General features: G+C 41.3%; 1 long non-coding RNA gene across 1 annotated transcript; it reads left to right on the top strand.

The window, feature by feature from the left end:
- Positions 1-13,013: 13,013 nt before the first annotated feature.
- On the top strand, positions 13,014-23,374 carry LOC149775671 (uncharacterized). Its single transcript, XR_016416594.1, has 2 exons — positions 13,014-13,726; positions 22,747-23,374. It is a non-coding gene; the product is annotated as an uncharacterized LOC149775671 (long non-coding RNA).
- Positions 23,375-25,678: the final 2,304 nt, after the last annotated feature.

Raw genomic sequence — 25,678 nt, 5'->3', positions numbered from 1 at the left:
GGCTTCTGAAGTGGAATGCGATTGTGAGCCTTGCGATGGGTACGATGCTGTACCTTGTGACCTGAGCGATGCCGTAAAGCATCATGGGGACTTTAGTGTCACTACCCCTATCATGGAAAGGGATGCTGTGCGTGTCAAACCAGAGGGATGCGAAAGTGATGCCGCTCGTCCTCTTGGATATTTTACTGGGGTTCGTTTTAAAGGGGAATGTTCACCTTCACGTCTACCCCCCTCCGGATGTCATCCAGCCCTGAGCAAACTCCTGCCCATGTCACTCAACCTTCATCGAAACGAACCTGTGAAAGACGAATATTCGTTCCCTGTGCGTTTGTCGGAATACTGCGACTTTGAAAATCGTCTTCAATCGTTCAAAGGAAAATGGCCTAAGTATCTGGGAGGACCGACCCCCGAAGAATTAGCCAGAGCCGGATTTTTCTACTTGGGCGAAGGAGATAAAGTCAAGTGCTTCAGTTGCGGTGTGTCACTTCACCACTGGGAACCGCAAGATTCGGCCTACGTAGAACATGCTCGATGGTCACCGAATTGTCATTACTTACCCTTAGTGGGACCGAGACATTGAAGTAACTTACCATCTCGTTGACGAAGAAGAAACCAGATTGGTTAGGAGTCAAATGTTGGACATCACCTAGACCAGTATTTAAACTTCATTTCAAAAACGATATTGAATCATTACCTAAAGAACTACAAGAAAAGATTTACAAAGAAGTTTGGCAGGGGTTTGCCAGAGTGAAATCTCAATGGGTCACTGTAGAACTTTTGTGTCGAGAAATTCACAAGAGGAAAGTGAAAAAAGTCAACCAGTGTGTTAGATTTCTTTGGATCAAGGGTGCATTCATCCTATTATATCGCTTTAGACCGTTTACATCAAAAGAGTTCAGTGACATTCTTGGACGTTACCCTGAATGGCAGTGGTCAGAAATTACTCACTATGTGGATTACTTTTGCTCTCTATGAGAAGATTGTGAATTGTACGGACTGACCTATTCATGGATACTTTACAAGAGAACATTCGTGCTTTGCCTGTGGAATTGAGAGAATGCATTTACCGAGAGCTGGTCAAAATACAAGTCAAACGTAAAGAACAATTGCATCCGTTACGTCACCAGATCTTTAAGCACTGGTACCTGAATGGTATAAGAGAACTGATTCGTCAGAAATTGTTTCAGTGGTCAGACCTTGTTCAATACTTCCAGGCCCCCGATGATCCACGTGTTGATCATTTTGGTTACTTCGAGATTCACCTAGAGCAACGCATTGAGGAAGACGAGGTAAAGGATTACCAACATATTTTCCGTGGAATCTACTTAGCGGAAGAGGAAACTTCTAATCGAAATCTGAAGTTCAGGTTACAGTATGCAAGATTTACATTCCCAACTCGAGAACGAACATCACTGGCTAGAAAGTACGTGTATTGCTTCCGAAACAAAGAGACTATAAAAACAGGCTGCCATGCCACGACTTATGTCGTATGTAATCCAACAGATTCCGTGGAAGGAACTCAATGACCATATTCAAACCGTGGATCATTACCATCGATTATTACAAGAACTGTATCCATTCAATTTGGGTCGACAAGTGGTGTGTGTCTTAGTGACTTGTTTTCTGGGATTTCGTTTACCAGCCGATTCTTTGTGGACTCTTTACGATCAGTACTTACCACCTCAATGGCTTTAAATGGTCACGAAAAACTCCTTTTGCTCAAAGCCTTGCGGTTTCGTCTGGATCCTTCTCGACCTCAACAGGAAAAAAAGATTCGTCAACTTTTAGCTACCCAAGACGTGTATGACGATGTATGTGTAGCTTGTGATTTACATCCCCATTGGACAGATGTCCATGCCTGGAAAGAATGGGGTTTTGAGGCTTGGACCCAAGAAGTGGCCCAGTATGCACGAGAGTTGTTCAAGGAAAAAAGTTACTTTTCAACCCGTGTTAGTGACGGTGCCAGAAGAACCCGTCACCCAGGACAGGACTGTCGTGGACAGACCTGAAAGACCCTTTCGGGAGGACACTTGTGTGACCTTACCCCCTACTACAGAACTGGTTAGAACATTACCCATAACATGTTGTTGTACAGACACTTGTGTTTATTCCACGTTAATAGTTATCATGTGCCTTTTATCCTTGTACTTAAGCCTTTGGCTTTTATGTATTTTTGTCTTTCGTGTTCATGTTTGAAAAAAAACATTCAATAAACGTGTTCTGAAAAAGTATATAAACTCTTGTCTTGTTTGTTTTCGTGTCACAAGTGACATTTCTCACACAATGGCTACCTCTACTGTCTCTGCTCCCTCTTCCTCCACTGTCAAAGTCATCGACGAACACTTAGATCGTGCCAGTTGGGAGGCTTTGTATCTTCGCCATCCCTTTAACATGCTCATTGCTGGACCTAGCGGTTCAGGCAAAACCGAATTCGTCAAACGTTTGATCGAACATAAACATCATTTGATCGATCGGCCACCTCAACGGATCGTGTGGTGTTACAAAGAGTGGCAATCGGCGTACAACCTCTTGCGAGAAAGTCAAGGCGATTCCATCGTGTGGAAGGCATTCCTAAAGAAGACGACGGCATCGTCTCTGACTCCCGTCAAACCCATTTGGTCATTTTCGACATGTTAGGAGAAGACGAAGAAGAAATTAAACTGTGGTTCACGCGCAAAGGGCATCACCGTAATGCCAGTGTCGTTTACATCACCCAAAATTTGTTTCAACAAAGTAAAGCCCATCGCACCATCAGTCTCAATGCGCATTACGTGGTCTTGTTTAAAAGCCCTCGAGATAAATCGCAAGTGCAAGTCTTAGCCAAACAGTTAGGAACGCCTTGGCTGACTCAGGCGTACGACGATGCCACTCAAACGCCACACGCCTATTTACTCGTCGATTTGAAACCTACGACTCCCGAGGATTTGCGATTTCGTACCCACTTGTTTCACCACTGGTGCCAAGACGGAGGGCCTGTCCTGTACACGTCTCCGTCCTCGACTTCATTTCACTCCCCATAAAAAAAATCTATAAAAACCTCAGACCCTTTTTCGTCTGTCTCACACAGTGTGAACATGACGTCCCTTCAGTCGCATCTTCCCGTCAAATTGATTCGTGCCTTGTATGGCATCAGTCGAGAAAAAAATCCACAAACACGAGCTCGTGTCTTAGAAGCTAGTCTCAAAGAAGTCTTACGATGGTTCACGGTGACGGCACGTCAAATACTCCAAGGAATCGTTCAGATTCCTCATCAAACCAAACGCTTTTTCGATCGAAACAAAGTCGCTTTGGTCCAACTGGCCGATCCCCGCATCGACACTCAAACCAAAAAACAAATCATTTTGAAACCTGGAGGGAGCGGTACTCTAGGAGGGGTCATCATTCGCTCTCTCTTAAGATGGGATCCTAATGCCCCCAAAGTTATCCCGAAGACAAAAGTCCAACGAAGCCCCAAGAAGAAAAAGAAAAAGACCAGGTCCCCAAGGAGAACTTCTCCAGTGGCAGGACCCTCCTCTTACCAGACACCACCCCGGAAAAAGAAAAGAAGCCCCCAGAAAAAGAAACAGAAAAAAAGTCCCCAGAAAAAGAAAAGTCCACAGAAGAAAACTAGTCGCAAGAGAGGCACTTCGGCCAGGACGCAACCTTACACTCGTCAACCACGACCTGCCACAGCGGTGACTGCGTCTCCGGCATCCTCACGTTTGTCCACTTCTCCGTTGATGACACCAGGAACTGAAGAGTACTTGGAGACGTTGATCACACCAAGAACTTCTCCGTTGATGACCCCCAAAAGAACTTCCACAGTGGCAGGACCCTCCAATTTAGTGGCAGTGGCTGCTGCTCACAAAGTACCTTCTCCCAAAATCAAAGTCCATGAAAGATCGGGCATGTTACAAAGTTTACTGGATTTGTCCAAGCAAGAACTGGCTCGATTTAGTCCGTTACGTACCCCTGCACGACGTGTCATGCCTGTCCTCAAACTAATACGACGTAAAGACAATCAGTGGCGACGCGTTCCAGTATAAAAAAGGCCTGTGACCAAGTAGGGTATCAGTGTTTTTTGGTGCTCCTGAAGACTCAAAGATGTTACCCTCCAGAAAACCCCAAGGAAAGAAAAGGAAAGGACTGCCACCACGTTTAGCCAAACATGGGGACATGTTATCTGTCCTGTCCAAAGCTTCTCCACCCCTACGAAAAAAACTCATTCAAACGGCCTCCAAAGAGGTCATCGATACCGTGTGCGAATGTTGTTTGAACGTTTTGAAAAACACGATCCCTTTGTCCAAACACCAGAAACAATGCTTAGGCAAACATCGTCACGTTCTTCGGAAAATGGTTCAAAAGAAAATTCCCATTCGTCAAAAAAAGAAGATGTTAGTGCAACGTGGAGGTATTTTACCTCTCTTGTTAGGCCCCATACTGAAAGGAGTCTTGGGAACCATGTTGGGAGGACTGGTGGGAGCAAGATAGAAAGGCCCTCGGAAGTCCCAAGATCTCAGAATCGACCCCTGACAACCCCATGGAAGGACGAAAACTAGCTTTAGTGCCTTACAAACGATGGATGGAATACCATCGGTGGCAAGAACAACGCACCCCGCATTTACCTCCCAATCCCAATTTGAGCGAGATGTCCCAGTTACAACACGAATTGCAGTCCTTGATGGATCGCCAAGATTTGTCCGAAACAGAAAAATCGCAAAAGTACGGTCAACTCTTGCAACGACTGCAACTCTTTCACCAGAAAGCTTTAGACGAAACAGCTCTACCCACTCTGAAAGATTTTAAGACCTTGATGAAAAGTCCAGCAGCATCATCACTACCGCCACCACCACCACCACCACTACTACCATCCCCAGGGGTCACCAGAGATGCTACCCCGCAAAGACCTGAGGAAGAAGAGATGCGAGAAGTGTTTCAAACACCGTCAGCAGCTCCCATTTCGAGTAAGATTGCAGCATCCTTGTTGACCCCGTCCCCCACACCCCAACGAGAAGAAATGAAAGCTTGGGTTAAAAAGATGATGTCCACGCCTCCTTCGACAGAAGTGAAAAAGAAAGAAGGGAAACCAGAAGTGAAAAAAGAAAAGAAGACTAAAGCCATTCCATTGCCACCTCCACCACTACCTTCGACTTCTAATCCCGTAGCCCATCGGACACGTAAATCCGTTTCCAAACCACCCTTTCGACCCACCCAAAGTAGCATCACCGAAGAGTGGGTGACTTATTAACACACAAAAAAAATGGAAAAGGTCTTAGCCAGCATTTACTACGATCCCTCCCATCCTGCAGGTTACGCAGGAGTTAAAAAATTGTATCGTGCTGCCAAAACTCGACTGAAAAGTCTCCGTTTACCTCAAGTGCAACGATGGTTACAAGAACAAGCTACCTACACTTTGCACAAACCCATTCGACGCAAGTTTGCCAGAAGTCGCACCCGAGTGAAAGGCATCGATCATCAATGGCAAGCCGATTTAGCCGATGTCTCTCATTTGGCCAGCTACAATCGTGGCTACAAATATTTGCTTTGTGTCATCGACGTCTTTTCCAAATTTGCCTGGGTCGTGCCCTTGACTTCCAAATCGAGCAGGGAGTTAGTGCGAGCCCTGCAACGGGTGTTGAAACAAAGCGGTCGTCACCCTCTTCGATGGAAAACGGACAAAGGCACCGAATTTCTGAACCAAGCTTTCCAAAAAGAATTAAAGAAACGTGACATTCATTTTTTTACCACCGAGAATCCCGAAACCAAAGCCAGCATCGTGGAACGTTTTCAACGCACTTTGAAAGAACGCATGTGGAAATATTTTACGCATCACCACACTCTGAAGTACATCGACATCTTACCGCACCTGGTGCAAGCGTACAACCAATCTTACCATCGAAGCATTGGACGTGCCCCGCAAGACGTGACTCCCGAGAACGAAGTGTTGGTGTTTGAGCGTCTGTTCGGTACGTCCCCGACGAGGGCTGTCCCCAAGAAAAGTGGAGAGTTGGCCGTAGGAGATTGGGTGCGCATTGGCAAAACCAAACGCACTTTCGACAAAGGTTACTTACCTAACTGGACGACCGAATTGTTTCGCGTCACTGGACGAGTGCATGGCCGTCATCCTGCCGTCTATAAATTGGAAGACATGAATGGAGAAGTGCTCAAAGGAACGTTTTATTTGCCCGAGTTACAACGTGTCACCAAAAAAGAAGACGACGTGTACGACATCGAAAGCATTCTCGAACGCAGAACCCGTAAAGTGGGCAAACGACGTGTCAAAGAAGTCAAAGTACGTTGGAAAGGATATCCACCCAGTTTTGATTCTTGGATCGACGCTTCGCAAGTCATCGACTATAAAAAGAAGTGACCATCATGCCCTTTCACACAGCAGACGCAGCTACGTCGACCACTCCTCCTTCACCTAGTTCTTCTGTGCAAGATTTACAAAAACAACCCTTGTGGGTGTGGTGTGGAGAACGTGTGCCTAAAACGCAAATCGTCTTTTTCTGCCAAATCGTTGTGGTGTATTGTGTCATCGGGGCAGCCATTGCCAATTTGAGTTTGCAACAAGGAGACAAACAATTGTGGACCATTTTATTGAGCAGTTGCATCGGTTACCTGCTTCCCAATCCCTCCCTGAAATTCTCCTCGAACGGGAACCTTGTGTCCAGTGCCAGTGCCAGTCACCACTCCAACCACAATCACAACCAGAACCCCAATTTGGGCGGAGACACGCCTCTGACGTCCAGCAATAACCCCTCGGAGAGCCACAGAACTCTGGAATTATGAGTCACCAAAACCAATTTTACTTAACCTTACCCAGTGACAGTTCCATGGAGGTGTTTCCCAACAACACGTTGTGCTGTTACACGGCCAAATTACCTCAAGCCATCCCCTTAGATCACGAAGCCCATTGGGAAGTGGCTTTAGTAGAAATGATTCACCCGACCCAAGTCCTCAATGTCCTTCCCAATCAAAATAAATTTGATGTGGACGTTCTTGACGAGCAATTGCAACAGGAGTTGGATAAGAGAACAACCATATCTGACATTAAAATCTATAATGAGAAAACTCAAAAGTCGACCTACCACTTGTCCATTCTCCCAGGCTATTATTTTAGTGGTCATCATTTGGTCAGCGCCATAGCCTCCAGGTTTAATGGCGTGTTTGGGAAAGCTTTTGACATTCTCAAGAACAAAAGTGTCACCATGGAGTACCACAAAGTAGCTCGTCGCTTCTTGATGAAATTTGAGCGGAGTAAAACCCTGTCCATTGTATTTTGTCCTGAATTGTTTGACATGTTGGGCGGAGACATGGAGCTGAGGAAGAAAGTAGAAAAAGAAAAAAACGAATTACCCATCGTTTACGACAACGATTCTTTTGCCAAGTATTTTCGTACCCCGGTAGAACTGAATCAAGGACTGAATTTGATATTTGTGTATTCCGATGTGGTGGAGTATAACGTGGTGGGACACACCTCCGTACCGTTACTGCGTGTCATTCCTTTCAAAGTGGACTCTGCCACGGCCGCTGACGAGGAAGGTGGAAACACTTACCACGTCCACAGCGAATTTGTTCATCCTCACTATTTGCCTGTCAGCAAGTCGTATTTGGACACGGTCAACATTACTATAAAAGGAGATTTGGGACAAAATATTCCATTCACCAAAGGAAAAGTCACGGTGAAACTCCATTTTCGAAAACGGTTTTCTCACGATTCGTAAGTAAGTCATGTATCCAGTGTACCGAGGGGTTGCTCGACAGCGAGGACACGGTTTAGGAGATATGTTAAAATCGGCCTTTCGTTCGGTGGCTCCGGTGTTGAAACCGATGGTGACACGCGGATTGCACGCCTTGAAAGATGCGGCACTGACGCAAGGCAAAGAATTTCTCCAAAATGTCATCATCGACAAACAAAACCCTAAAGAAGCCTTCATGAGGGCAGGCAAAAATGTCTTGCTGCAAACGGGCAAAGACATTTTGGGCCGACGAGACACCTATAAATGCCCTGCACGCTACCGAGTCAGGCATTCAGCAAGGACAAGGCAGAAAGAGACGACGAACAAAACACCCTTTCACCAGACTTCAAGCTAGAAAGGCCAAGAAAAGAAGAACCGTTCGAGACTTAGACGTTTTCGATTATTGAAACACAGAAAAAAAATGATGCACCGAGAATCTTGCGCTTGTTCCAAGACGGAACTGGATCTGTTTGCCATGCCCCCCACCATGATGACCATGCAAGAATCCCAATGGGTGGAATTTCACCCCGTCTCCTCATTGACAGCCTCAGCTCCCATCGAGTTTGAAATCAAAGGACAGCCCGAAGATTACATCGATCTGAATAGCAGTTACTTGTACTTGAAAGTCAAAGTTGTCGATGAGGACAATTCGACCCTAGATGGCGATGAGGTAATAGCTACCGTCAACAATTTCATGCATTCCTTGTTTAGCGGAGTGGACTTGTACTTGAACAACAAACTGGTCAGCAGCAGCATGGATACTTACCCTTATCGAGCGTACCTGGAAAATCTCTTGACGTACGGAATAGACGCCAAGAACACTCATCTCAATGCCTCTATACTATGGGAAGTTGACGAAGCTGAAAAGTTTGAAAATTTCGAAACTGATGAAAAGAAAGAAAACAATGACGGATTTGTAGAACGAAGAAACAGAATCAAAGATGGACAGAGTTTAGAACTGATGGATCGTTTGCATTTGGACATGTGGTTACAAGAGAAATATTTGCTAAACGGGGTGAATGTTCGCCTGAGACTGAATCGTAGCAGTGCCACTTTCCATTTGATAGGTACTAGTGCTTGCAAAACTGTCATCGAGGAAGCCAGGCTCTACGTACGACGCGTGGAAGTGTTACCTAAAGTGGGTAACGACATCAGTCAAACATTGAGCAGAACGACCGCTAAGTATCCCATACGACGCGTGGAAGTGAAAACCTTCACCATTCCCAAGGGACAGCGATCCATGATCGAAGATCATTTGTTCCAAGGACAGTTACCCAAACGTTTGATCGTTGGTATCTTCGAGAATGAAGCCTTCAACGGAGCTTTGGGTAAAAATCCTTTCTACTTTCAACACTTTGGTGTGTCCAAGATCGAAGTCAGTCGCGATGGCAAGACCTTGTGTACCCGACCTTTCGAACCTGACTTTACCAAGAAGAATTACTTGAGATCGTACTTGTCCCTGTACGAAGCCACCGGTCAGTTAGGAACCAACACCAGTCACGTTATTACGTACGACGATTATGTAGGAGGCTATGCTTTGTGGGCTTTCGATTTCACTCCTGACCAAGGCAGCGACGAGGGACATTTCCACCCTATAAAATCCGGTCAGATTCGTGTGGAAATTCATTTTGCAAACCGAGACCCTGATGTAACGGTGAACGTCATCCTGTATGCAGAATTCGATAATACCATAGAAATCAACAGTTTGAGAAAAGTCATTCTAGATTACTAGAAGCCATGGAAGACTGTTATCCCTCTTTGCCTAGTGGAGAAACTTTGGACATGAAATGTGAGGAGACCGTGGAAAAAGAAGAATCCCAAGACAAAGACGAAGAAGTTGTCATGATGAAGTCGAGATGGCCAAAACAAGAAGCCCATTTAGTCTCCTGTTTTGCCAAACACTTGGTCGATAAAATGACGGAATTGATCAAGAAAATTGCTATGGATGTCAAAACGATCATCCCAGTCAAATTCAACACGATAAATGCCTGATGTTGAGTCAACAAGAAAAATTGGACGAGTATCTGGACGAAGCTTGGAGTCTCATCTCGAACAAAGACGTGTTGCACCAGTGGTATAAAGACTTGCGTGAACATTCTTGTCCGCCATTAACTACTCAAGAGATCCATCGTATCGAAGCTCTCCTGAATCAGAGTGAGGAAACAGAACGAATAACCGTTTATTCGTCAGACATTTTCAAGCAAAAAGTCAGGATCGAATTGACGACTTATTATTACCTGTGAAGAAGAAAAAACCACACAAAACAATGGATACCTGGGAACTTTATTACCTTTTGAACCACAGTTCGTATACGGCTTCTTGGAATCCTGTCGTCTGTGCTAAAGATGAACTCCCTCATCGCAAACCTAAAGACCATCAAGCTTACGTGATCAACACGGACGACAGTCATCTCCCAGGAACCCACTGGGTAGCCGTCTACTTTCCTCAAGAAGGATGTGTGGAATATTTCGATTCGTACGGATTGCCCCCTTTGGAAGACGATATCATCGACTTTATGAGAAGAAATGCTCAGACCACCCGATTCAATAATGTGAAATTACAAGGCACAGATTCCTTGGTGTGTGGACAATACTGTGTGTATTTTCTGCATCATCGCAGCCTAGGCTATTCCTTAGAACATTTAGTGACTCATTTCGATCCTCGTTCTTCTGCTAGAAACGATGTGAAAGTAGATCGATGGTTTTGTGACCATTATGCTTATCTTTTGTCTCAAGCTAGGAAACGTAGTGTCCATCAATGGCCTAATGATTTCCAACAGTGGAAATCACAATTTCATTCACAACGTTGTCAGCCCTGTTTAAAGTAGATTGTCAATTGAGAAAAAAAATGTGTTTTGAAAAAATTGTTTGATGTTATCATGTTGGATTATTGTTAAAAATGTTAGAGTTATTGTTTAGTGTTAAGTGATTTTTGAATAAAAAATGTTGTGTTTTGAAAAAAAATGCCTTTGTGGTTTGTTTAGCTATAAGAATGTTGGATTGATGCTCTTTGATTTCTTACTATCCCTCGCATGACACTCACTGAACGTTGCGGCTCGAAAACCTAGTGGAGGATGTTTTCCTTCACGTCCGCGCTTTGACTTTAAGAACCGGGGTTGTTTCCAGTCTAACCATCCATTGTCGACTCATCCTCCTACGAAGATGTGCTCCAAACTAGCTAAGCTCAACGAAGCCTACGTGAATTTGCATAGGGTCAGACACAGTCTGATACCGAAGCCAGAAGAAATAGAGAATGTGAGAATGTTAAAAATCACTGAAGACCTGATAGAAGAGCTCTTCAGAGAAGAAATGAACAGGGAAAAAGAAGAATGGACAGAGAAGTACAGACTTCAGAGACAGCAGCAACAGCAGCAACAGCAGCAACAACAACAACAACAACAACAGCAGCAGCAGCAACCTGAAGCTGACAGAGGCTTTGTCGATTGTCGTATCGACACCAAAGAGTTCTTCTTCTCTTTCCGAAGAAGCAGACCTATTGCCAGAAAGTCTATCCTCAGAGGACATCGCATTCTTAGAAACTAAGAAAAGAATACCATAGCAAACAAAAAAACAGCCCTTTTCAGGGCTACCCAATACTCTAGAAAAGAAATAACGATCGATTTGCCAATGTGTGTGTGTGTGTGTGTGTGCAGGTAGAGTAGTGTGAATATAAACACTAACTCTTTTTTAAAAATGTGAGGGTATGTGTTTGTGTGTTTGTGTTTGTAAGTGATTAAGTAAGTTGGTATGAATAGTAGATTAAAATGATGTCTTTTTTTGGTGTTTGAGGTGTATATTTGGAGTTAGATTGGATTGCTTTGCGTATGTGGATAGTCTATTGAAGTGATTTATATAAAATTTTAAATAGTGATGGGTAGCATAAAAAAGTGAGTGAGTGTTTCTTTTAGGTCAGCGCGTTGTTTTGGGTTATGATCTAGGTAAGATCAATTTTATGTTTTTAGGGGATGTTTTCCTTCACGTCCGCGCTTTCACTATAAATTGAAACTCGTTCGGCAGTCTAGCTACCCTTGTTGATTGATCAACACCAAAAATGAACACGAGACTGGAGAAACTGTTGGAACTTCATGTGCATCTGGAATATGCCAGGCGCATATTAAATGAACTGGCTGCGGAAGCCATTGTGGAAGAGGGAAGGATAAAAGAAGAGGAGGAGAGAAGATATAAAGAAGAAGAGGAAAGAAGATACAAAGAGGAGGAGAGAAGATACAAAGAAGTGGAGGAGGAAAAGGAGAGAAGAAGAAAATATTTCAGAATCCCAGAAACCGAAAATTGGGATTCTGAAGCCACATATCCTGCGTCTGCTCTCTCCCCCAAAAAGGTAAAAAGTAACTGGGGGACAAGATGTGTATGTGGCGCCAGGCCTGGAAGGTGCCACCATTAACCAGGTGTCATTGAAGTTCCAAAAAAACAGCCCTTTTCAGGGCTACCCAATACTCTAGAAAAGAAATAACGATCCATTTGCCAATGAGTGTAGGTAGAGTAGGGTGAATATAAACACTAACTCTTTATTGATAGTGAGAGTGTATGAGTTTGTGTGTTTTTGTTTGTAAATGTTCACGTCAGTTGGTGTGAATGGTAGATTATGGGCTTCTTTATTGTTTCTTAGCGTATGTGGAGAGTATAGTTTGGGTTTTATTATATGAAATGAGAAAAGTGGGGGATGTTTTCCTTCACGTCCGCGCGTTGTTCGGTCATGATCTAGGTAAGATCAATTTTACGTTTTAGGGGGATGTTTTCCATCACGTCCGCGCTTTCACTATAAGAACCTACAGTGTTCGTCGTTCGCACGATTCTACGGAATAACGGAAAGAAAATGGTAGCTGTATCTGACCTGTTCAACAACTTGAGACACTGTTATTTTTGGATAGTAGATGGAGTATATGTTGTAGAAAGAGTAGAAAAGGAATGGAAATATCCAGTTACAAGGGATTTTGTGACCAGACAAGTGAGGAGTCTGAAACTAGCTATGGATCTCCTTGACGGTATGTTAGAAGAAGAAGTGAAGAAAATAAGAGGATTCATTAACCCTCCCTATGTAAGAGTAGGTAGCTTGAAGGAAGCTCTTGAAAATACAACATTAGTAAGATGCTTCCTACAAGATATCTTAGTTTGGAGTGAGTGGTCTTTTGTGAAATGGGGTGTTGACCAATTTATAAAAGCCGAGGTACTTATGAAACGAGTGCTGACCCAAGAAGTAGAGAACAAAAAGGAAAGGTGGACTAAAGAAAGAAAGGAAGAACAGAATAAGAAGAAGAAATTAGAATTCGACCAACTGAATAACAACTGGATGAAAATACAGGCCAATTTCCGAGCCATGGGTCACCCGGACTGGATACCAGAAACAGAAAAGAAAAAGAAGAAAGGAATGATGGACAAAATAAGGGGATGGTGGAAAAAGTTAAGAAGTTAAAAGAAGAAGAAAAAACCCAAAGGCCCTTTTCAGGGCCAGCCATATTTCTCAAAAATAGATAGCCTTTCAATTGCCTACCCCTTTTTAAAAAAAAATTTAAAAAAAAAAAAAATCCCATGTACAATTCCCCTTGTCCCTAGACAAACCCAAACTCTATGTTCAATTCCCATTGTCCCTAGAGTGACCCAGCGTTTTTCTCCATGTTAAATTTCCATTGTCCCCATATTTGCCCAGGGGTGTTTTTAATGCTAAGTCCCATTGTCCTTAGGGTGCCCCCATTCACTACTCCTGTGTCAAGCGTGGAATGTGACCGCTGATTTGTGCATCAGACTTATTTTAGTAAATAGGTTTTTCATAAGATACTTACCCGATGAATAAAAGCCCTACTACCTCCCGAATTTAGCCTTTGCAAATACAAAAATTCGTCTTTACTGTCTAATATATAGACAAAGGGCAATAACTATCACCTATTACCTCACTTTCCGCACACAGGTGGCGCTATTTTAAACTCAGCAGAACATCGTGTATCACGATGCCACAGGGAGGATGGGAGGATATTACAGGAATGTGATCAGGTAAGTTTACTAGGAGAAACATTATTTAGTAAAAGTTTGCTTTCCCCTTCGAATACGTTCCCTGATCAAATTAACGTTAGGAGAAGAGGTAATAAGAGGAAGGAATGTGGACATCCAGCCTATACCCCAGGTATCCTCTGAGAGGATAATATTGGATTCCTCATACTGAGGTTAAATAAGTTTTCTAGTTGTGACTATTACAACTGGATGCGATGTGATTTACGACTGGAGAAGAGAAAGAACTAGATCTTCTTACAACATACAATTTCCCGGCGAATCCAGCCAACGTTGCACAGGGTGCTCGTCTGGAGGTTGTGCTCATGTCAGCTGTGTTTGGTAGCCGCTAGTGCCGCTGAATCCACTACATTCAGAGTTTCTCGCTGCGGAGTCAGGTCTGGTAGAGGTTAACTGTGCGTGTCAACCTCTACCAGACTTGACTATATCTTTGATAGAGATATGACCGTCAAGGCAAGGCACACATAGATTGTTCTTACCTCATGAGCAGAGATGTTGATCAGGCGACTCTTTCCTAGTGATACGTCAGAGTATGCCGTGCGTATTACCCACTTCAACCACGACGAGAGATCTTCAGATGTTCGGTCCTCTTTCCAATGTTTGACTAGAAGAAAGATGTGTCTTTGAACTCCACAAAATAGCAACGTCCGCTTCAGATAAAGTCGGTGCACACGTACCGGTTTCTATTTGGAAGCTTCTTTTAGTTGTGTTAAGAAAGGAGACATGATGTATGATGACATTTGATTCCTCACTGACGGCAACCATTTGCTGGAGACGAAATTGGGTTGAGCCATAAGGACTGCCCAGCCATCTGATCGAAACTGAAGGTAGAATGGGTCAACAGAGACGGCATGTATTTCACTGGCAAGCAAACACTATCAGAATATAGATTTTGTATGAAGGGAGGTTCAGCAACATCCTGGCTAAGGTTTGAATTTGTTTGAATTCAGCCAAGTCAGAACCAGGAAGAGATTCCACTCAGGAAAACAATGTGAGTGATTTAGGGCTATGCAAGACAAAGTTGGACAATAAGTCAGAGAGGTCATTGTTATTACTAAGACACTTCCTACCAGGGTGAAGGAATGTGCCCTTAATAGTATTTGGGGTCAACTTTTTGTCCTCGAACAAACACAGAAAAAAGCCAGCTACTTGTGGGACATGCACTCAAAGGGACGATGTTACTTTACTTTGCATCAGTCCTTGAAAAGGCGCCACTTCCCTTCGTAAGCCTCTAAAGTAGAGTGCCTTCTAGCTCGTGTGATTCTTTCCATGATTGAAGAGCTGAAATATTTTTGTTGCAAGGTTCTCAGGACTATAGTTAAGCGTGAAGGAGAATACGGTAAGGTAAGAATGGAATATGTGGGTCCGAAGCTGGTTGAGAAGATTCGGTTGGGCCAGGATTTGTCAAAGAGGAAAGGGGCACCAGAATTATTTTGCACTCGTAGTCCCTAAATTTTGCATAATCTTTGAACTAAGATCGTTGTGGGTGGTCAAAGGTCCAAACACCTTCCCAAATGAAAGAAACCGTCGACGGAAAAAGCCTCAGAATCTGGTACTGGTCAAAAGAAAGTGGACAGTTTGTGTTTCCACCTGGTTGTAAAAATACCATTCATCAAACGTCCCCATTGCAAGTACATCTGATGAAAGACCAGCGACTACCCTGTAAGAAAATCTGTTCCCTCCTTGACAGGTAATCGATCAAGAGAGTCTCAATGAAATATGGTGTGATGTGCGAACCAACAGCGGCATTCCCATACCAGAATGCAGAGTTAGGGTGATCTGGTACCACCTTAATATACGAGGTATATTACCACCACGTTGTCTGAGATGATGAGCTCCGTCTTATTCTGAAGATGATTTCACCAAAAATGAAATGCTTTGATGATTGGTTTTATCTCCAAGATTTTGATGTGGAGTCTTGTGTCCTTTGGACTGCACTGGTCGTCGACAGTGTCGAAATCCTGTGACATATTAGAACAGGGATATTATACAATGGTGTACTTTCATAAAGGCCCAAGGGCATATGTTCAAGCCGACAGAGAGATCGAAGATAAAAATTTCCTCGATATGTAAACCGCCGCAATTTTAAGGACAGGTGCATCTGAACGTGAAAAATATGCGTTGGTCAAATTGTTCCGGATTGAGCCTAGCACAGATACTGTAGTTGTAAAAACTGTTTTGCCGGCAACTGTTTCATTGTCCTCTCGAATCGTATCAGCGGGTTTTAACTAGATCATTGTCGAGGTTTCATTATTCAATACTGCTATGACCGAGAAAAGTCGAATCAACCACTTGCGATATCAATCTATGATCCGAGACCGAGCACTTCCGGTACGATTCAACAATATTTTCTGTACGTACTGATGTTCTGAATTATACTGCTAAATCGCTCATCGATGGCCTGCTCGCGATGCATATTAGTATGTCCAATACTAACAAGCAAAAGAGAAACATAACAACGGCTTCGAGAAATGCTTTTCCCGGGTCCACTTGTAGAAACCATGGTATGCCAGTGATGAACATGTATAGATACCTTTTAGCTCGTCTACAACACTTGCTGAATCTTTAAACATCAACGGATCGGCTTCGTTAAATCTGTTGAATCATCTACAACGGTTAACGCGTACTTGTATGTGCGTCAACATACACGATCATGTAGGAGAAACAAAAGATCAGCCTGATGAACTTTGTTGGGGATCACCACATCAAAAGATCCAGAGAAAATCTTTATTGATGGAAGTAGGTAAATTTGTCACAACGAGTGTTTATCCAACCATGCTGAATCGACCTGATGGGTAACCATCGCTGCGCTCTCTAACTTTTCAACAACTGCCTTCATGCTTCCTATAACCGCAAGGACAGTACTATGTTGCGGACAAAGTCAGCTCTGAGGCTTCCATTTTCTCATTATGTTTGCTGCATGAAGGTTTTACCTCAAATGAGTGGAATGTATCACCCTCCAGTGAGAATCGTTGCCTCTGTGCATCCTTTGATAGTCCATCTAGCGATTCTTTCTCAGGGTGTAGTATCGGTCGCGTTCAAGTCATGAATGAGATCTTCATCCCTTACGTTGACGAGCACGGGTATCACTTGATGCGTTATACGCATTTATACAGAATCTACGTGGTGTAGATGTTCTTATCCGGGCCTGGGTCGACTGCTAGAATCCGGTCGTATATCTAACTGTGTCCCAGCCAAGCAAAAATTGTATCCAGGGATATGTTTGTCGCCAGTATGTATGACCCTTGGTGCCACGGGTAGAGTTGTTAACTCAGCAGCTATACCACCGCTGAAGACATTAAAAAAAATGTATATTTATTTGATCCACACCGGATGTAAGTTCCAGAGATTGCGGCTCTGTTATTATTCGTTACAACACGAGTTGGATTTGTGCCATGAATATTCATGTGGCCTCACAATATGAAGGCTTATTTAGTTATACAACAAGTGATATTCAACATGGCATCACGAAAAAGAAAAGATGTTACTATCATCGACTTCTCTGCGTAGGCTAGGGTGCCATATTTCCAAACTCAATTCGTACGTTGATTATTAGCCCAGCCATAAAATCAACCTGTTGTTGAATCTGATCATGAGATGGTTAACGTGGGATCGGCTGTATGATCGCAGACGATCAACCGTGCTATTCTGTGCTAAAAGATTTCACGGAAGCGGTTGCGTCGTCGTCGAGAAGCCAAGCTTCCACCACTGCCGGTAGTTACTTTGACTCATGCGCGAATAATCTTTTCTTGTACGACGATATGATGCTTGAACATCAAGAAAACCCTGCTAGAATAATTTCCCCGAGGCCGAAATCGAAATACCAACGCTATCTGTGTTATACTACGATACACACACACACACACACACATACACTCACACTCACACACACATGCACATGAACGAAGTGATCCGGAACAATTGCAACATACTGATGATATTTTCTGGCGTTGACACACATGGTCTTGCAAACATTCATTTGACCTAGTGTGCTGCCGATCATTTGCAGGATGAACTTTGAAATATGTTCGTGGAGGTCACCCGCTACTGACTTGACTAGAGCCTCCGGAGGAAAATATCGCATGGATCTGGACGCAAAAGTGTAAAGCAGCTTAAAAACCATAATAAATATACAATGACCGAAACTGCTGCCCGACACCAAAAAATTGCGTACTATTAACTGTAACCCCGTAGCGACTACGATATCTAAACGCGCCGAGAATATCAGGACAGCCACACACAAAAAACCACGGAGGCTATGAAATTCTTCCTAAAGCAAATCCAACAAGGCGTGTAGTTCAGGTTGTCTTAAATACGCAGCCCGTAGAGTTATATCCTGCAGCCCACAACGACATCCACAATTTGCAAAAAAAATAATTAATAATGCAATTTATTTCTACACAGCCAGACAGTTTTTATAAAATTTCATTGTTACATTGTTTACTTTTTGTTTCCAACATTTCAGCTGGCTACCTTTTATATGAGCCACTTTCTACGTTTTAAAAGGTTTCATGGCCAATGAACTAGTCTTCATGTGGCCATAGTATTGCTTTACGTTTGAGACCCCTGGTCTGGAATGAAATCATTCGCAATCGCAAAAGACACATATGGCGATGAAGAGGCAACTACGAGTTTTCAAGAAGATTCCCCACCCAAGTACAGTTGCGAACAAAAGTCCAAATATTTATGGAATGGGCATGCAAGATTTATTTTTAAATGGTTTAAATTTTGCTGCTCAAAAGCATACATACACGGACTTGAAAAGATTACCCGTTGACACTGAGGTCCGAGTAACATCAACGCAGAATAGTATGAACGGCAGTGGGTTGAAATTACAAAATATAAACAGGGACGATCATATGTGGCCTAGTTTATAAAGTGTGTTACCAAATATAGAAAACATGGTGAATAGAGGTCAAAAAAAACGGGCAGGTTTATCTAAAAATATTTCCACTACACCAGGAAAAACCACACGCGATTATGTTTTCCGAATAATATAATTTTCCACCAGAGGAACTGCCTACCGAAAAAGACATTCAGGAACAATCCCCATGTAGAAATGGGATTGGTTCTCTTAGACGGCGTAAAGTTCAAACGCGTGTATGTGGACCAGTAAGAGATAAATGACTCCTTGATTGTCTGGAAACACTTGTGGTGTCGGATCACGCCACCAACAACGCACAGAATTGACCAATGAAGCCTCGTGGATTTCTCAATGGATGCTCACCGGCGACATCATGGACCCTCGGAGATTTTACTCGTTAATGAAAGAACTCATGGAAGACATCAGTGATGTATTGTATGACACCAATTATGTGTACTGAAGGATTTCCCTTGAAACAATTCGTGTTTTACGTGAAATCTGCATCGCAAAGGGGCACTGCGTTGGAAATACAACTCCGAGCGTTATTTCAGTGATCACGATCCCATTAAAAAAAAACTTTATCTAACTTTTCCTACCCAATCATTGTGGGAGAATCCCGCACACTCGTGATCGCACTAGCATCATTGCTCGTTTACTACAATTGGCCTACTAACAGATCGCGACCGTTCGGGAGTCTTTTCGCGAATAACTCGTTTGTGTTTTTGGAGGAGGATGGCGTAACTTAACAAGAAGCTGAACTTAGCACGGGCGCGTACAACATAGAACCAATTCACATCACTTCAATATGTGACGCCATCAGCGGCAATTACGAAAGTAGATTACGATTGTTGACTAAGTCTGGACGTGAGTGATGAAGCCACCAAAGTAGCATCAAACGAAACCGATAGATGGACGCGTCTGTGATGATAGATCGAAGCAAAAAGGTTTTTCAGCATTATTTTACCAGGCTAAGATTCCTGGGCCATAAGACCGAGTAGTATTATAAAAAACTGTATGTCATGTTTCGGTGCTTTCTTCCATGTAGAGGTTTTCTAAAAAAGGAAGGAAAACTTTTCAAGGCGACGTCGCCAATACCAATATTACCGCGGTGAGATGGTCGGATTTACCAACAAAATCATCATGGCGTTGCTTAACAGGGTACACTATCTCATCGATGAAAAGGATATCGAAGCACGTTTTGAGCGACATTGACATTATTACAACAATTATATGACTTGCCAGATACAGAGGTGGTTACGCGAGATCCGCTAGCCCGTCTATATTTTTTCACAAGGACGACAAACGAACATGCTGATCATCAACAGCAGATCTAGCAACAAAACTTGACGCGACTGCTTTCATAAACCACCAGCCCGCTCTCTGCCTCCTGTACTTGATACACCTGGCACCCTTTTACAAAGCCCAACCTGAAATGTAACATTGGTTTACGATGCTTCGATGACAGCTTTATGACCCTTCATTAGTTTTGTGTGCGATTCCTCTCAAACACATATTCGAGTTTTGCAGACATGTTCGCAAGTCTAATTTTTGGAGCCAAACACATGCACATTATACTGAGATAAACGTAACCAAAATTAACGAAATCGGGTGAATCAAACTGTAGCGTGTCGGTAACCTTTATCAAAGGCCGTAATGACAATACCTGGAAGCAAAGATTGCATAATTGTTCTCACCACGCATAGTAACTTTATGGGACAGATTCAGATTAATACTAGCGAAAAACGGATCCGAAAAATAAAATGATATTAAAGCACGTGGTCGACTTACTTTGAGTTCTGTAGCTTTGATACATCTAATCGCCAGATATTGAAAGGTGCGTTAGTCTGGATTGTATTTGTTTATTATAAGCTTAAATAGATAAGTGTAATGACAAAAGTGATAAGTAATTTCCATCATAGTGAATTAATAACACATATTACAAAATACAAGTCTTAAGAAAAGTTTTATATATATATACAATATCGTTATCTTTAATCGCCGATCATAAAATCTAGTTTGAAAGACTTAATGTCTATCAAGTTCTGGAACTTAACCGTTTTTGATGTTTGTTTTAAAAATACATTTATAATTGTATCCACGTGAACGATTATGAAAGTGTTGATGAGGTTGTAGAATTTGCCGATGTGGTGTTCGATCAGCTGACCAGTGATATCAATATCACTGGTGAGTTTGTTCCGCTTGTCCACGAATATCTGCATCAAAGCTGTTTTCACCAGCACTTGAATACACTAAAATATAATTTAGTTAAGGGTCAAATAGAAATCAACAGTTTCGACTACCTTGATGTACTAATGCCACCTAAAAATCAGCTTAAAATCGTTGCACTAATAAGCGGAAATTCTCGGTTGCAGACTGCACAACCAGGCGTCAAAGCACACAGGGGTTGTTTCTACAACGATGAATGGGAATTCACTGACAAATCCACCCTGGTTGTATTCTCCGTTGATTATGTTGCACCGATTTTGACCCAACAGAGAAGAGAAGAATCTAGACTGTTAGTCGACAAGGACGCACTTGTCCGTGTAATAGTTCCTGGGCAAAAATTAGAACGACCTTTTCAGACAGCGTTTAATGGGGCAATCAATGCATTTCTAAGTGAAAGTGGTACTAGGCTCCAAAAACGTACAATCGCCGGAAACTTCCCTAAGTAAATACCTTTTTTAATGATTGTATCGAAGTGTACAAGTAAATAAGGATAATGGTTAGAGGTGAGTGTGCGTGTTGCACCTGAACAAGGTCATCCTGTCGAGAAATTACACTTCGCGATCACATTATTAATAGAAGAACTATGATCCTCAATGTTATCAAAGTGAGAAAAAAATGATCGAAGCGAACAACTTCGAGATGAAATCGCAAAGAAAACCGCGTTACTCATGAAATACTGAGGATAAAATGAAATAACATGGCGGGGTTCAAGACCATGTTGGTAGAAATGGAAAACCACCGGAGACTTCGTATACAGATATGCAACCGAGGCGTTGGTGATCCAGAACAGGTGATTGATTTACATTAATACAAAATTTCGTAACTTTACTTGTGAAAATTTCCCACACAAGTCTCGCCGTTTACGGTAGCGAATTTTACTTTGCAAAGTCGTTTACGTTTACAAAGGATAAAATTATTTACAAATGCAGGTTTTGTTGCGCTAGTAATTTTCATGTTTGCGAATAGTTTCCACAATAATACTGATGTTGGCAATATATATAAAGATGGACTTGTCTGCACCTGCATTGCCTACATTTTTGTTTCTGTTGACGGTGTCATCGTTTGCGTTTCTAAAAAATTATTAACTGGCTATACCGTTTTTGCTAGCAGCTAACATTATAATTATTCTTTACAACCCAAATGTATTGCCACACCATAAAATCGTGGGTACTGACGGCGTTGACCTAGCTTAGTAACGGAAATCTAAACCGCTCATTGTGATACTACTCCACGATGTTTATGATGTGATTTACCATATAAGCTATATGATCTGATGTACCATGCAGGTGTCAACATTCAAACTGTTTTTCAGAGACAGATCACATGTCTCCATAAGCCACAAAGATCCATTTTCAGCTCAAAGTGAACGACCTTCAAGTCAATGTGATCTTTCTTAAAATGGTTCAAAACATCAGATATTACAAGAATTACGACTTGAACAAATATCTATTGAAAAGGATTTCCTTATTCTCTTCTATGTAGATTGTATGAATCAACGTCCCACGCAATGTGGTGATATATTAATGAAAGAAATGCGTCATAATTTTTGGCTAAAACTTCTACATTTAAAAACACACAATCTGACACGGTCTATATAATGGGCTTTGATACTACCAAGGCTATTATATATGACACGTTATGTGTACGATCAATTTGTTCATAACCAGACATTTGTATCTGATGTTGACAGCTTATTAATATATAGCACGATATAGGGTTCTCTCATGTTCATTATTTTTATGAGAAAATATTTTCTGCTCACTACCCTCTACTCACTGCAAATCATGCACAAAACATTAAAATTATTTTTACACAAGTTCCTCTAAAAGTATGTTTTTATGCCTTATGATTAAAAAGTTCTTGAAATAAAATATATTTAATAGTAAAATATTAAAGTATCTTTGTATTTTTCCAGCATCTTCACAATATGGCAAAATTATTAGTGACAGGGGACTAACTGAGACAGCCAATGCCATGAATCCAGGCGAGTTATGGCAACTTCTGATCTTCTTAGGTCTTCCAGATGACCGAATCAGGCAGCATCATCAGGACAGAGGGAATCTGACTATAGCCTTGGCAGGGAAAGCAGCCCTATCCGAATGGAGGAATAACAATATAAAGGCGGGTGAGAAGGAACTGGTCGAGAATCTCATACGAGAATTGAAATCTATTGGTCGTGTGGATGTAGCAGAAGCCATAAAGACTATATGCAAGCAAAACAGATATCCATCCAAAACCGACTTCCAACACTAAACATAAAATTCAGTGAACTGAGAGACAATATGCATGAACTCGTCTTGATTCATTCTCTTCTGCTTTATAGTTGTAGTTCCACATTTTGGTGGTTTTCTCAAATGAACCGATTGGCTGGAATTGATTTTGGCACTAAACTAACTATAATTTTTAGCAAGCTTTCGATATTGTTACGAGTCTATGCTCTTCAGGCAAGTAACAGAAAAGAGAGACAAGCAACAAGCTTTGTAACATTCAACAGCTAAATTATTTTCCTAGAATACAAACTGAAAATGTAATAAAAAAAGAACTTACGATATTTCGAATTAAATCCCAAACTAGGAATTAAATCCAAAATAATCCTAGAATTACCGACACAAGTCCTAATAATTTAAAGACATGAATAAAATTCAGTAGGAGTCCAAGTTAAATCCAAAGCTGAAGATGATGATGTATCTGGGATAGCTCGTAAAGTGTTGATGTGCCAACAGTCTTTTGTTGAACGACATTAATTTCAAGCTTTAATTCACTATAAATTCCAGTGAATGTCTCTGTACCATAATTTATCAGAGCACTTTTGTATTTCAAGAGGAAATAAAAACTTTAATTCAATAATTTGAACAAATAAATTATAGTCCATAACTGGACACAACATATAATACAACTTCAAATTTCTAGATCTTAAAGCACGACTGAATTTTCCCTGCTGTAATGAAATTATGTAGTCCTCTACTTTACCTAACAGAAAATAACATTTTAGAATGACCCTGATGTTTAAAAAATACAAAGATTTGTTATTATTAGAAACCTATTACTAATATTAAAAATATAGAACCTGGACAATGTCAAATACACACAACAAATCTCATAACCTTGACCCAGACCCAAATAAACATATTTACTTCTAATAATAATAATTCTGATTTTAAGCCCATATCCTTAGAGAATAATTTAGCTAATAGATGTTTACAGAATAAAATTAAACAACTCAATTCTGGTCAAGCATAAAATGAACTGAATTTTGGACAAGGTCAATTCCAACATACAATGTTACATTACATTATCATGTAATGAAATAACAAATTTTTGAAAATTAACTATAAAAAAAACAAATAATGCAAATGACACAAAATATAAATCAAATAATATGCTTCTATACACGTGAAAGTGCATCTGCTATTAAATTTTCTTTTCCGTTCACGTTCCTAATATCAATATTGTAATCATGCAACAACAAACTCACCCAAATAATCTCTGATTTTTGTTTTTCATCTTGCCAATGATAGTAAGGAGTTTATTTTATTACCAAACACAATAATCTGAGAAATATACAGCTCGAACTGTTGCAATGCCAATATAAAAGCCAAACATACCTTGCCAATTGAGGAATAATTTTTCTGGTGCTTATTTAATTTCTTAGAAAAATAGCACACTGGATGATCAACACCATTTTTATCTTCTTGAATCAATACTGCTCCAACCCCACGTCGCTTGCATCAACATACATTTTAAATGATTGACTGAATTTGGATATGTAAGAACTGGTACACTCTTAAGTATGGCCTTTAACGTATCAAAGGCAACCTGATATTTTTCAGACCAATGAAACTTGGTTTCCTTACTCAATGAATTTTTCAGGGGACAGCAGTTATGGAAAAATTGGAACAAAATGTCCGATAGTAGCCAGGCATATCCCAAAAATCGCATCAGTTGATCTTTACTAATATATATAGGGAATTCAGAGATGGTCTTGACCGTAGCTTCTAAAGGTTTAACTTGTCGATGTCCCTCGATATGTCTTAGAACTGTAACACAAGCACAGCAAAACTAACTTTTATATCAAATAATTGTCAAATTTGCATCAGTGAGTCTGTCAAAGAATTTCCGAACTGTCACTAAGTGATCTTTTCAGGTGTCGTTGTAAATGATGACATTATTGATATAAGCATCACACTTATCTACACCAGATATAATCATGTTCATTAAACGTTGAAAAGTACTTGGCGAACCTTTCATCCCAAACGGCATCACTTTATATTGATAAAGTCCGTCTGGAGTCACGAATGCCGAAATTTCCTTTGCCCTTTCCGCCAGTTGAATTTGCCAGCATCCTATTAGATGAAATTTGGTGACATACTTTGCATTTCAATGCGGTCATCGATTCTTGGTAATGGAAATGAATCTACTTTAGTAAAACTGGTCACCTTTCTACACTCGTATTATCTGGTTTCGGAACAAGTATGCATGGTGAACTCCAGTCACTTTTATTCGGTTCTATGAAATTATTCTCCAGAAAATACTTAATTTCTTTTTTCAAACATTTCTTGAGATGGTTTATCATGTATGGGTGTTGTTTGACATGTGTGGAATTTACAATTTCAACATCATGGTAAATTTTATTTGTTCTTGTAGAAACATATGGAAATAAGTGCTCATATTCACGTAATAACTATTTAGTTCATTCTTTTCTTGTTGCTGAAAATGTGAAAATTTCTGGTCCAGATTATTCATAATTTCTAAATTTCTAAGATTTGTTGCTCCAAAGTCAATACACTACGATTGCATTCCATCGTTTAAATCCTCAGTGTGTGGGACAGGTACAACTAAATTATCAT

The sequence above is a fragment of the Sinohyriopsis cumingii genome, chromosome 19 (genome assembly GCF_028554795.1).
Source record: "Sinohyriopsis cumingii isolate HCF-2022 chromosome 19, ASM2855479v2, whole genome shotgun sequence".
Classification (NCBI taxonomy): domain Eukaryota; kingdom Metazoa; phylum Mollusca; class Bivalvia; order Unionida; family Unionidae; genus Sinohyriopsis; species Sinohyriopsis cumingii.
Note: the sequence above shows the minus strand (reverse complement) of the source record. Positions and strands in the feature narration are given on the sequence as shown.